The sequence below is a fragment of the Paramormyrops kingsleyae genome, chromosome 6 (genome assembly GCF_048594095.1).
Source record: "Paramormyrops kingsleyae isolate MSU_618 chromosome 6, PKINGS_0.4, whole genome shotgun sequence".
In the NCBI taxonomy this organism is placed as follows: Eukaryota; Metazoa; Chordata; class Actinopteri; order Osteoglossiformes; family Mormyridae; genus Paramormyrops; species Paramormyrops kingsleyae.
In genome coordinates this window covers 26,067,733-26,082,242 of record NC_132802.1, presented here as the reverse complement: position 1 = coordinate 26,082,242, position 14,510 = coordinate 26,067,733, and the positions used below count along the sequence as shown (strand labels likewise).

Genomic DNA, 14,510 nt, shown 5'->3' with positions numbered 1-14,510 from the left:
AAATATATCAGCTTGGTGGGTGGGAAGGACATGACCAATACTGTCATTTCTGGTGTTCTCTTGGACTGGAAAGGTTCTCCACTAGAGGGAGCTGTGGCTCTTCTATTGAAATATGACAGCTAAGCTTTGCGGAGAAAAACCGCATGCAGTCGCTGCATTAATAAATCACAACGCATTACCCAGGAAGAGTATTTTTGTGCAGTAATACTCAGTCTGCAGGGTGAGAGAGACAGAAGGGAGCTACACACAGGGAATTATTTGTCACTGGGTACTTCTGGAAATTATAAAACAACTGTCTTGGAACCTATTTCAAGAATAATTGCAAAAAAAAAAAGCATGCTGCAGTATTTGATGGAAGTCAACGTATTAATAGATTTCCCCCCTAGGTGAAAAGAAGGACAAGTATGCCCTCCTTAAGCCTGCCGCTTGCTTTGTTTGCGCACATCTATCTTTAAGGCATTCGTTAATCCATAAGACTCAGCATGGGCTGCCTGCAGACAAACCCCATATCACCTGTATCAAGCCTGTCTACCTGATGAGTCTCCGGCCAGTATTTTTGGAGTACCTCACCTCACTACCCTGGCTCTCCTGCTGCTCCCTGTTTGCCACAGCTGATGGTGTACTTTAAAAAATAATTCCCATGCTTGTATGATTTTACCGTCTGTTTTTGGCTACAACAAATGCTATAATATAAAAATCTGTTTAAGACATATTGAGAGCAGAATTCTTTTCCTTTTATCCAATCACAATGGGTCTGATAGAATGGTGCACATTTCATTTCCATATAAATTAGGTTCATTAAAAAGGGGTGCTTTCTCATTCAACAAAGCTCATTTATAATTCTGTATTTAATAAGACATGTAATTACATGCTTATAGACTAATAGCCAACAATTAGTGAAGCCTGCCTTTCATTGTTCAGCGGAAGAGCTCGCGCAGCCTTTGAAATGGGCTGCAGCTTCTGTCTCACGCTGGATGTCTTCATCTTCCTCCTCTTCATGTTTCCTTACAGCCCTTGCAACATGGAGACACTACCAGTTGGTGTAGGAGCTCTCGTCTGCTGTGAAAGCCATATGGTTGAGTTGGAAGCTGTAGACTGGGCCTGAATTGGAAGTGGGTCTTTTGAATAATGGCTAAAAGTTCTGGAAAGCATTCTTGCCAGTATAGAATACTGTGGCTTCAGATTTGGCTTTGTACTATCGAGAAACGGTAAGGTTTCAGTTTTGACTTTGACACTGACCCTGAAGAGAAGCTGAAGTGTGATGCATGACACGCTTTCATAGTCACTGGGTATGATTAAGATTTCATACTCATGCCAATGAGCAGTGGCCCTTCATGGAGGGGCAATGTGATCTTGGGCTAAGCAGCAGGCTCCTTGCTGTAAGTGCCGGCTTGCTCTTGCCAGTGATGATGCCGATTAATATTTCATCCTCCAGGAGGAGTGCTGTGGTGGACTCGGGTCTTGCCTGGGGACAGACAGTGAGCTAATGCGCTGTTCATCAGGAACCAGGAGCCACAGAGGGAGGACCCACGGCTATGAATCTAGGACACTTCAGCTGGAGACTCAGAAGGGCTCATTTATGTCCATGATTTATACCTCATGTGTTTGTTTGCTCCAATGTTCATATTCTGTATGTTACAGTTCTTTGTTTTCTGGAACATTTTCCCCTCGCAAACATGTCTGTTTTCTGCTTTTTGTGCTTCTCTGCTCTTTTTTTCCACATTTTTATTAATGTTTGCTGCTGAAGAACTTATGTTTTTGTGCTGGAAGGAAAATGAACGCTGGCGGTCCTCCCACTAGTCCCCTCTTTGTCCCCACGTGGCTGCACTGCCACACCGAGATCCAGTCCGGCCCCCTGCAGCCCCCAGTGCCATGCCATCCACTATCCTGCTCCACTCTGCGTTTCACGGCAATTGCAGCATCCTTGTGGATGAGCTTGGGGATGACTGCTGTTAAAAAGGGGCGTGGTTTACAAAGAAGGAGGCCAGGAAGGGTGAACATTAAAGGACTGAGGGTTTTTGAGGTTTCGTGGTTTTCTTATTTGCCTGTATGTCTGACTCCTAATATTCAGCAATTGACTTTGTATTTTGACGTTCCTGAATAGAACTTTTAAATTTTAAATATTTGTGCTTTTTTTTACAAGTTTGAATTACACTTTATTGCTGTACGAGTTTTATGTTCAGTCATTGACTAAAACAATCTCTCGCTTCGTTTTATTTCTCCTTCTTGATTTTTATTCTTTTATTTGCATAATCTGAATATTTTCTGAAATTTTGTTTTTACATAAAGGATTTATCATATATATCTTCCTGTTGTGGGAAACTATTAACTCATTTTTCATTAGCCTGCATTTAGTGAAGACCAAAGGAAGTTCCAGAAGGCCTCAAGATGTGATGTCTGTCTCCCTAGTAAATGGCCTAATTACTGGCAGTTAGGATAATGACGTCAGCACTGTGTAGCTATACTTAACTGCGGTGTACAGATTCAGTTTGAACAGATGTTGGTAGTAGTGTCCTGTGGAGATTCATTCGGAGTAAGGGCAGGTCGCTGCCCCTGAACTACCACCACGTTTACCGGCTCCCCTTCCACGGACATCAATTTAGGACAAGTCACTGCACTGGTAGAACTGGGACCTAGGTCGACATCCTTCCTTATGCATGGCCATTACCAGACATGGATGGAAGGAATGCAATATTGGACAAAGATCTTTGCATCCCTGCAGGTTAGCTATAACACAGGCAGGTAGGGGTCCCATAACATTGGCTGCTGATCCACTCCAATTCCCTATCTGTAGCTGCAGATGGAGAACATGTGTTGCATAACTGTGGGACTGTGGATTTAGGACGGGTCTGCTTCATTGGTCTGCCATCAGACTCACAAACTAGACCCCCTCACTTACACAGTGAATTTATCTCTGGTCTAATACACAGCTTGTTCTCATTTCTTTGTTTAAAGTCATTTTGCTCCAAATCTTAGAGAATCCTCTTCTATCCATATCTTCCCCAGAGGAGATTTTTGCTTTATGTACAACTAATATATAGTTAATGTTATAAATGGCTATTGTTTGCAGAGAGATGTTGAATCCATTAAGGCGCATGAACAGAAAAAATGTTGTGCTTTCTGGGCAGAAAAAAAAACAAGCTTTTTCTGCCCTGAATAAGTTGTTAGGGTGGCTTTGTTGTTGGTAAGAAGCAGTTCAGGCTCTCCACAGTTCATTCAGATGCAGTAGAGGAGATCAGATGAGACGAGGACTTGGCCTTCTCTCTCTGTTCCTGCATCTGTCTACCTCCCTTTATTGAACCCTGCTCATTTCACCTGTGCACAGTCGTTTTCCATTCCCTGCGGTGGCTGTTCCTGTATTTTCTACCTGTTTTGCATGTTAAACAGCCCCACAATCCCTCTTGTCCTGTCACCGCCGCCTGACGCGCTTCACACCCATCTCCATTATGACACAGGATTTGGTCCTTCTTCTGCCATTATTTTCCAACTCATTTAATTTCACAGGGTTATATTGGGGTCATATGTCTATTTTTATGTATATATCTGTCTCCATCTCACTTGCTGTCCCAGTTTTTGACATTTTCACTGTCATTTTTAAAATAAAGTTACTATAAAAAGTGACTATTAAACTACATCCTGGAGAGATAAATAAAAATCGCACTAACAATATGTGTATTCACAGGGCACTTTATCTGTAAAATCTGTCTTCTGCTTTCTTTATAGTTTCATGATGGTGTAATTATTCCATTATATTAAAAAACAGGAAACGTTCAACAGATGTATTATTTTGTTTTTGCTTAACCCACATATCTTTCCAAAATGATATGCAGTTTTATTGGAGCAAGTCAAGTTAAGAATTTTGCTGGAGTATCAAAACATATCTTCCACTAAGATCTGAACTACCAAGTCAATATGCTTAATCAGTACGCGACCTGCTTCCTGAATGGTTGCAAGTGGCAAGAAATGCATAGGTTTATAAATAGGTTCTTGGTTAAAACGTGCCAAATGTTGATATCTATAACATATACAGTTCATGTGCATAATCAACCACAATGGAATTTCACAGAAACTTTTCCCAATATAATTATACAGCTTAATTTACTGTAAATTCATCGGAAATCAATGGGATAATTGATCATGGTCAATTTACAGTTTCTGTTGGAAAAGGACACCTCTTAAGCAACGCAAACTTTAAATAACATGAAATATTAAAGAAGAATGAACTATGGTAAGTTTTAGTTGAATCATTTGAAATTGTGAGTTGTAGATTGTCATGAAATCATTGCATCATACGTTGATGCAATGCATGTAATAAGAACGTATGTATTGAGAACAGACTTCATCAGGTAATGTGATTGGGCAGTGTTAGTAGTGGTGATAAGGCACACTTCAAGGAACCCCCTCCATCAGGAAGAGTGGGTCAGAGGCTGGGGAGGGCAGCTGCCAGATGATAGGGTGCTCCTGCAGGTATCTGCTCTGCTGATACATAGAAATAGAAGATTATCTCCTAGCCTTTGTGAGTAAGGGGGGGAGTGGACAGACTCATTCATTGGCAGTGGACAGCAAGAGGCTGCTTTGCATTGTGAGGCAGGGGGAGGGGAACAGAATGAGCATGGGGGTGCCCCTTTAGATCACCAGAGCAGTTAGACAGTTACACCAATGTGTACCCATGATCAAATTCAGTCAACTAACATCAATATCTGATCACTCAGAATCAATTTAAGGCCCTAAATTGCCTTCTGTATTATAATAAGCCATTTGATAATGTCCTACAGAACATCTTAGTTCATCACAGTTTGAGCAACATTTAATGTTGGACAATTTCTTTTAGCGGCAGTTGCTTTAATAAACAAACAAACAAAGCTCCACATTTTCAAAAGTATAGGCACAAGATAAATATTGCTAAACTCCACGTAGAACAAAGCGCACTGGTGAGCAGAGAACGGCGTTACCTAAAATGTATTTCGTGTTTCTTTTTCTCTGATTGGGTTAGACGCTCTGATTGATTACACCCATCGGCAGATAAGTGTTTTTCAGGGATCTGCGTTGTTGTATGCCTAGACAAGAGGCTGCATGAGCTAATTATCAAACGCTTTTCTCTCCCTCCCCCCCCTTCAGTTTATTACTGTCACCTTACTTAGAACAGCTGAAATCTGACACCAGTGTGCCTAAGATCACCATGGAGACCAGCTTGGAGCGACCCAGCAAAGTCGCTCGTGAAAGCAGGACAGGTGTCCAAGACCTAAAAGAGTTTTACGTCTAAGAAAAAAAGCCATGCATTCCCTTCCACTCACTTAATTCAAAGGCACACGCCGTTATGATTCCACAATGCTCCGTATCTTTTCAGGTGAGTGAAAACGGATTGAGTCATGCAATACAATTCACAAGAGAAGGAAACATTACGCTGTTAAGTGTGCTGGAATTATATGCTACTGCAATTTTTAGAGTTCGTCTGGCGACAGTTTTTTTTTCCCCAAAGAACATTATACATGTTTCTCGTAACTAAATACCTATAAGATGCATTGTATGAGGTTCATTGCAAAAAAAATTGACATTGACTTTAGGACCTGGGCTGTTTATAATTACCAAAATGTAAAATTATATGCATATGCAAAATCACATTATAATAGAACAAACAGGGTAAATCAGTTAATGTATATAATTTTACTCAAATGGTTTTAAAGTCGATTTTATAGTGATCTTCATGCAAATGAAAACACTACTTAAAATGTCTACATCTGTCAAGAACTTGCTGGCAGTCCTTTACGGATTATTGAAAAATTCTCCGAACATTAATAATTAAAGACGCGACAACACGTAATGTATAAAACATAAGGGAAATACTGATCCTTTTAGAAGTTTACCTTGGTCCTCAAAATTACTCCACCCCGTGTTAATATTAAAGTGTTGTATAACTAGGCGCGAAACAACAATACATACATTTTAATTATTACGATAAATAACTTGTTGGCTAAAAATACATCCTCCGGGGCATTTTGTTGTTATATTGTTAGCACTAGCCATCATCGCCGGTGTTGTGTTTCTGTTCCAGCTGCATGTAGGTATTTGTAGTCCATTTCGACACGATTAGCTGTGAACAGTAACGACGGTCACCTTAAATGAACAACTTCACTACCCATAAACAACATCGCTCGGACACAAGCTGGTTTGTTGCGCTTAGGGAGTGTTCCCCATTTAAACAAACACAGTGTAAAGATGGCGGAGAGTTAATAGTAAAAAAAGGGAGAGAGAGTGTGAGTGAGAGAGGAGGGAGGGAGAGAGAGGTGGTGGTGGGGGGGGTTCAAAACTGGTGCGCTTAAAGGAATACGTGTGAGCGGGTAAGTTAGCTGCTGTGTTATTTCGTACGTTAAATCAGTAAAAATGCAGAAACGGATACTGTAATATCTTGTTAATCGTGGGCAGATACGAGGGGAAGCGAAGACTTCGATTTTCCGCAGATGTTGGCGTTGGCTTGACGCCGTAATAACCCAGTTCTTAGTGCAGCGCTCGCTCGTTTATTTTGACGGTGCAGAATTTAACTACTTTGCCCGAGTCGTTTAAACATTTTTTTTGGATAAGCAGATATTCTTTGTTTTCTGACATTGTTAGTGTTACTTATTTTCCGTGGGGCAACATGAATTGTATACTAAATTTTATTTTAGGCAAAAACAAAATATTTAAATTAGCGAAAGAATCGTACATTAAATGTCAAGTTAGGATTCTTAATGTACTTCCTGCTGCATTCATTTGCCATCGTATTAATTCATTTTGATGTATCTGATTTTCTGGACGTGTTGCTTTGAGTGAGTCTGGTTTTAGTCCGGTTCACTTATCGTAGGTTCGTTTAAGTCCGCTGCATTTTTCCTCAGTCAATGAAAATGAAGCTAAACTACTAGAACTCCCGAGTAATGAGTCTGTCTTAAGCTCCGGAAGAAAAAGAATTTATTTATTAAACCAAATAAGACATTAATTATTGGCTTGGAACTTCGCTATGTGTAACTTCCTATACCTCGTTATGCTTCACGTTGTTTTATTGTGTAACTTAAGGTGACATTAAATACATCAGTGTTATTTCGCTCATACGCTGTTGGACCACATTCTGCCAGTAAGGAGTGTAATCAGTCAGCATGGGCACTGACTGGCGGCCGATTTCATGCGCTTTATCGAAGGATGTCCTCGCCTCTTCTTAAGAATACATCGCCGTGGTCTTGCTGTAATTTTAGGTAGACGCATATCCCCCCAAATCCTTCTTTTAATGACCCGATCGCGTTAATTCCGTGTTTTTGTGACCGGCTGGGCACGGTGCGCCTCTCCAGACTCGGACGCCGGTCGACTCGCCCTTTTCGCCGGCAGACGGCGAGCAGTCGTCGGCTTTCCTCAAGGCCGTGGTGTGAATGATTGGCTGGATGTGGTCAGCAGCGCGTTTATAAACCGCGATTTGACCTGGGAAGAGCCCCGATTCGCTTTGCTGCATGTTATATGCGATCAAAGTGCACGGCATAATTCGGAGTGCGTGCAGAAAGCAGCGCGCGGCGAAGGGAACTCGGCTCCCTCGCGGCTGATCGGCGATAACGAAGGAAAGCTGCTGTAAGTTAGTCGAATTAAAAAGCGTTTATTTTCCAGGCGTCGTGTTATTTATCGAATAGCTTCCTGGTGATGACCGCAGTGCAGTTTTCATCGAAGTATGTGCGGCGTTTTCCGTGAAGTTGGCAGGACGTTAGCAGTAGTTGGATGTTTGAGGAAGTTATTAAAGCATCCAACTTTTAACTAATTCAGTCGGTGAAACGTGTCACGGAGCATTGTTGTGAACCGTGACGTTTCCACGTACGTGAGTTTCATTTTCCCCCTTTTTAATAAAATTACATTTTCCGACTATCACTTAAATGAATGATGTATTTCAGATTCATTCAGCAGGGCACACATTTGTAAAACTGAGGCGTTAATAACTTAGCAGAGTTCTTATTTGACTTTCTTTATTTGCATTAGCATGTGTGAGACAGCAGTCTTGTAGATGAAGGTACTAAAGTCTTGACTTCAGATCATTGGTGGTTATTTCTGTGACTTGCTAAGAGAGCGATCCTCAATAAAGTTTCTGGTAAACTTCCATTTAAGTTACCGTGGTTTTAAGGAGTGGATCTTAAAGGAGTGCTTGCATCCAATTTGTATTGATTGCTGGCATCCACTCAAGGTTGTTCATTTTGTAGCGCAAAGCTTATTTGTTTGTGCATATTAAATGGTACATTCTTCTTAAACGTGTAGCTGGTTAGTGCAGGCAGCCTCCTTTGGAGGAAAAAAGTAACTCACTGCTCATGTGGAAGTACTTATTTTAAAATGTGCGTTGAAGACTTGTATATTTCAGTACTCTGAACATTATGTGTAATGTTCCAGCAGTACAGAAGTTTACCTGTACCCCCTCCCCCCCCCCCCCCGCCCGACCCAAATGACTTCTCAGGGGCAGAGATCATGTCAGATGAATGCTGGATTTCAGATTTGGCATCTGATTTAATAGTACATGACAACTTTGTGTACTGCACACCAGTAGTGCACCAGTGCTTAACACAGGAGCACTATAGTGCTTTTATTGCACTTCCTCTTGCTTGGCCAACAGGTGTCTGCAACCTGAAAACAGCGTTTAAAACAGGGAAGGTTTCCTAGTGTTAACTCAAAGCTCTGTCTCAACACTGTTAACCTGTTGCAAATTCTGTAATGACTCGCCGAGCTATGACTATGATTCAGGCTTGCGAGTTTCTCATTGTACATTAACACTCTCCCCTTCCTAGGCTGTGCCACTTGAACCTGTGACCTTTTGGTCAAAAGTCCCCGTTCCTAATCAGTGTGCAGTCTGTTTCACATGTCTGTATAGTGGTGATGCTTGTAATAGATGTAGGAGGCTCATTTATTATGCTTCACATTACTAGCAGGTAGGTGTTAGGTCAGCCCTGCACTCTGAGTGCACAGGTGTGAGATGAATGGTATTGAGGTTCTTCAGACTGTGTTTTTGTATGAATTATGGTTGCTGCTACAGCCTGCAGCATTTTGCTCTGCACGGTGTTTACTTGACAATGAGATGTGACAGATATACATCCCTCAAGAAGTACTTTTCCATAGCTCATGCCTTTAATTAGCAGGCTTTTTTCTGTCCACCTTGTAAAGATAAAGGACTCCTAAATCATGGGTCCCGAGTGAATGGGGGGGGGTGGTGGTGAGACTGTGATTCATCGTGCTCACCACCATGGGGGGGCTGCTGTGAGGCATGGATTTTGCTGCGCTCAGCAGATCCTCCCACTCTGGAAATGCACAGGTAAACATCTCCTTCAGAATGTCGCCTCTGTCACTCATGTGGTATGTTTCGGGGGGGGGGGGGGGTGAAGTGGAAGCCCCTCCCTCTCAGCGCGTTACCTCATCGGGCATCACAGAAAGCAGAATGAACTGTTGTTGTTTTTTTTTTCCATGTGTCTAAGGGGGGCCCCTTTCCCACGTGTCAGTGTACATTAAAAATGAATTCATCTTATGTGAGTTTCATTGATTTCAGAGGGGAAAGTTTCTGTCCTCTATCTCCTTGTAGTTTTTTAATGTAATACAAGCACAGAGCAACACTTGAAAGTCCTGGCTGTAATTCTCGACCTTGATTTTCTGGTGGACTCTACTTAAGTGTTCACAGTTTTGGTCAGGCAGTCTGCTATCAGGAGCCTTTTATTAGCATTTGGCTGTTCAGGGATTCTGTGTGATTATGCTGTTGGATTATTATAGGATATTAATTTACTGCTAAATAATATGTATTTTTAAGGAGCTGGTTTTGTGACACAACTATGGTATCTTTAGAGCCAGACACTCGTTTTCAGCCTGAACTTGCAAGTAATAAGAAATGTCTGAGTAAATATCTGGTTGCACAAATATCAACCCAGAGCCTTATGGCAAAAGGGTTTTTACTTTACACGTGGATCATTAATCTATTGCTCATACCTGTTTCTTCCTCCAAATTTACAAATGATTAACACCAAAAACAACTAGGCTCGTTGTTGTTCGAGTTCGTCTGGAATCAGTTGATTCTTTTGCATGATGTCTGGTCAGAGAGGTTGTTTTACCTGAAAGCCAGTTACTCTAGGTGGTGACTGAAAGAGTGAGCAAAAAGCCCGATTTTTGTCAATTTCAATTTTCTTCTGTAGCAATTGATTCATGGTGGGTGGGTGTCTGCAGTGAAGCAATGAGTTAGCAAAACATTTGTCACTTTAACTGTGAGAACAAGCTATTGTTTGTCATAAATGGTTTTTAAAATATCCTTAGTAACTGGAACATAATGCACATTTATGTGATCAGATTGAAAATGCACAAAGTGGTTGAGGATTACAAAGCCCCACCGATCAAGATGATGCCACAATCACTTTGGAAGGCAGCCTTATTTCGTCTGGATGTTGTGCAGTCTGGCTCATTGTGCCCTTGGTATTTCCAAAGAGAATTATATCCTTTGTGAGGAAAATATTAAGTCCTCCCACCGACTGAAAAAATGCAAAATATAGTTACTTCTCTTAAGTTCTGGTAGAGAGATTTATTCTTACCCTCCCCTCGTGCTATTGTCTATAGTAGAATGTCTTCCAGGTGGGCTGCTTAGATGCTATGAAATTAGACAATGGACTTCTCTTCCACTGTCAAGTCTGTTATTTGGTCTGATTTTTTAATGGAAGCTTGCTGAAGCTTGTAAAGTTTCAAGGTAGTTGTATATAGTTTTCTGTTATACCTCCTACAACAGGGGTGGCCAATCTTACCCGCAAAGGGCCGGTGTGTATGCGGGTTTTTGGGATAACCTGTAGGTCAGCTGTTCAAACCCAGATGTGAGGACTCTTCAGCCAATCAGTCATCTAAGTAGTAATCTAATTAGGGAGCTGCAGTGAAAACCCGCATACACACCGGCCTGTTGCGGACAAGATTGGCCAGCCCTGCCCTACAAGGTTAGGCTGGATTTTTTTTTTCTTTTACTGGAAGTACAAATGTAATGAGTAAATAGTGAATATTTTCCCTCCTTTTGACTTGGATGTTTTTCATGAAACTATCTCTTAATGTATAAAGTTGTGCTACATGCAAAGTAAAAAAAAAATGTTTTAATTTTAACTGATTATAGACTAATGCTATTATTATTATTATAATTATAATTATTCATTTTTCACTGCAATTCAGTTGTTCACATTTTGTCAGTGTTTCCTCTCATCTCTTAATGCAACAGATCTTGCAAAAATTCTGGGAGTGTGTTGCATCCAGCTGTTATTAGTTGTATCAAGCGAAGTTGCCATGACAACACAGTTCTGCATGCTGGCTCAAGGTCATTCATCCAGCAGTGTTGAACCATGCTTGCACTTGACAGTGCCCACACGATGCACATGGAGGGAGACTTCAAAGTGCCTACAAATCCCAGCCAGTTCTTTTGGGTTGGAGAATATGAAACCCCCCCCCCCCTCCGCCCCACACACACAAAAAAAATAAACTAAAGAAAAATACTCTCCTTCAGGGGCATGGGTTTATGCCAGCTGCTGAAATATTTATTTGTGAGATTTGCAGTGTCCTTAAAAACTCTCAAAAGGTTGAGTTGTTTTTGTTTGTTTTGGTTTATTAATTTTTCGAATTTCTTTCAGTTTGGAGATACTTGAAGGCACGGCCTCACAGGAAGTTAAAATACTACCCAGAGTATGTTTGCAGAAGGCACAAGTAGTACCTTTTTTTTTTTTTGTTTTGTCCCCTGTCTCATCTGGACAGTTTTTAAGGGATTCCAAAATGAGCCTTGATGGGGAGTGAGTTGGTATGTGGTCAAAGACCCATAAATATGTTGTTGAAATACTATACAAGGACACCGTGGCCTTGCTTTACGATGGCCTGAGTGTGAGTTGTGAAATGCGTGCACCTGAATGAGCTTGTGAGAGAGAGGCGTTGTGCTTTTATCCCCTTTCCATTGTAAAAGAGTGAGGCCCGTTTACATGCTGGCGGGTTTCGTTGGATCCCCCTTCTCGTGAAAAGATTGGCGCGGCGATAAACGTTACCAGATGCTTTGCCTTTGGAATGGCCTGAGCGAACGCTTCAACTCTGCCTGAACTCTGCAGTTGTTATGCGGCCACCTCGTTTCACTTCAGTACTGCGGAGCCTCTGCGTTTGGCGTCAGCACGTAGCCCGAGCAACTGAATTTTGTTAGGGAGACCTGCCTGGCCTGGCCAGCTAAAGGTCAGCACCGTTACTGTGCCGTTACTTGCCGGGCTACTCAACCTTTTCGTGTTTGTGACGTATTGTGAAGTTCAGTGTGTCATCCTGACGAGCTGGAAATGACAATGTTTACTTGTCTCCCAACTCCCCCCCCCCCCCCCCCCCCCCATCTACTGTATGTTACCCAGTTCCATAGAAAAATGTGATGTTTTGTTTACTGACAATTCTCCAAAAAAAAAACATTAACTTTGATTTCCTGAAACCTCATGCTAGGCTTTGGTGAGGTGTTAAGCTGATACATTGATTTTTTTCTCAGAGATCATATTGAATTCAATATTTTGAGGTGTTTTGAATTTACTTTTAAGCATCATTATGACATCTATCCCTTACGAATAATTTCCAGTATAAATTGATAAATGTAAGAACAATATTCATCTTAAAACATGAGTCGAAAGTATGCTCAAAGCTTCATTGTTCATTTTTTGAAAAATCACTTTTCATTTTATGCATTAAATCCACAGATATTGTTTGAAAGCATATAAACCTGATCTGTAGATTGTTTAATGCTATTATTGTCAAGTAAAGCAGAACTAAATATCAAATATGTTGCTCGCATGTTCCTCAGCAACCTTTATTTTCTGGCTACGTGTAATTCTCATTTGCCAAGTGTGGGTTGAGCAATTTTTGATTGCTAGAAAAGAGCAGGTTTCTGTCTATGTGTTTGGAGTTCTTCAGTAGCTTCATGGGAGCTGCTCGCTCACCTCGGAGGGAATGTTTCCTCAGTGACAAGTAATAACACCCTTGGAAAAAATGAGTGAATGAGGGTGAAAAGACTGCGTTATATTAATGGTTTTCCACTTTACAGTAAGTTGTCACTCTAGGATGTTTTAAGTATTGGAAAAGAACCAATTGTCTTAACTATTGGATAAGAAATGTTTAACAGTTAGCAGATATTTCTCCTGGTTACAAGGAATTATTGAAAATCCTGACTGGTTTATGTGGGATCCCATCCAGCACTGTTTAATATCTGCTTCTGCTACAGACTACAGGAACTGCAGTGACAGTAATACTGGTGGAAAGATGCAGCAGCAAGCAATTTGCAATTAGTCATTTTCTTTGAGGATGCAGTGATGTAGGGATGATCTAGGGATTGAGGGTGCAGTGATGTAGGGATTTGGGGCCAGATCTTTTGTGCCTTTTCTTTATGTGACCAGAGACTTTTTCCAAGTGATCATAAGAATTTTGGAAAATCAAATGGCTGCAGAATAATCAAATTTTTTGGATGAATACGGTACAAAGCATTTTATCTTTGTCACACTGACAAGCTGGCTTAAGTTTTTATGTGTGGTATTCGTACATGTTGTTAAGTCTCAGGGATATGGAGATTTTCCCTGAAGAAGGCTGTTCGCAGCCATGGTGTAAAATAAGTGCTCCCTCTTCTATACTCGCCAATCTGAGTGTGAGCTGGACATTGGTGTGTTTCTGGTGTGTTTCTGGTGTGTTTCTGGTGTGTTTCCAGTATACGCCGTGCCCTTAAATAACTACATAATTTGTCCAGTAAAAGCCAAAGTGATATGTTGCCAACTCCTCCCCGCTTAACTTTTAATGAGATTAACACGATGAGTTCCTTAATCACTATAACAGTGCCTTACTGCATCAGTTAATGGTGGTTTACCTGGAGTCCTTTTAGGGAAAGTGGTTGTGAATAAAGAAAGGTTTGTAATCAGATCTCCTCAGTTTAATCAAGGTACGGTCAAGGATCTTCTGCATTGGTTGTAGATTTGAAAGCAGATAAGGTTGGTGACCCCACTCACAGTGAGATGCCTCGATTCGCATTGCTAGCTCCATAGTCTTGGCTTTGTCGAGACACCAGGAAGCAGCATGTTTGGCTGCCGATCATGTTTGCCTGTAACTAATGTCTTTTAAGGATGCCTATACTCTGCTCCGCTGATATAGCTCATGGGAGTTTTACTTATACCAAAATGTTCTGAACGCAGAAAGAAAAATGATTGGTTTAAAGAGAGAACCAATAAGATTGGTTGGACGCTCCGCCTTGACAATCAGATGTTTTGGCCCAGCCTCCTCTAGTTGCTTGAACTGAAGAACTGCTGGTGTTTTCTCAACGCTGTTCATTTGTGAATGGGGTGTGACTGATGTCCCATGTATAAAAGTACTAAAATGATAAAAAAATAAACTGTGGCCACTAATGGTACAGTCACGGCTGTGATTTTTGCCTCCACTGGAGCGGTCACCTCCTGGTCACAGTCCAGGTACAGCATCATTTCCATCAGCTGTCATCTTCTGCCAGGCATCTTCTGCAAGCTTCT

At 41.3% G+C, this 14,510-nt stretch overlaps 1 protein-coding gene across 5 annotated transcripts in view; it reads left to right on the top strand.

Annotated features, from left to right (window-relative positions):
- The first annotated feature begins 5,181 nt into the window (after positions 1–5,181).
- LOC111857345 (nuclear receptor coactivator 3) overlaps positions 5,182–14,510 on the top strand; it is a 46,954-nt gene continuing 37,625 nt past the window's right edge. For 2 of the 5 annotated variants that reach the window (XM_023838084.2, XM_023838079.2), the window contains exon 1: positions 6,198–6,338. The gene's annotated coding sequence lies outside the window, so the exon portion shown is untranslated. Of the gene's footprint in view, positions 5,348–6,197; positions 6,339–7,377; positions 7,588–14,510 lie in introns of those variants that run through there. The other 3 variants (XM_023838082.2, XM_023838081.2, XM_023838083.2) reach the window with 3 other exon arrangements.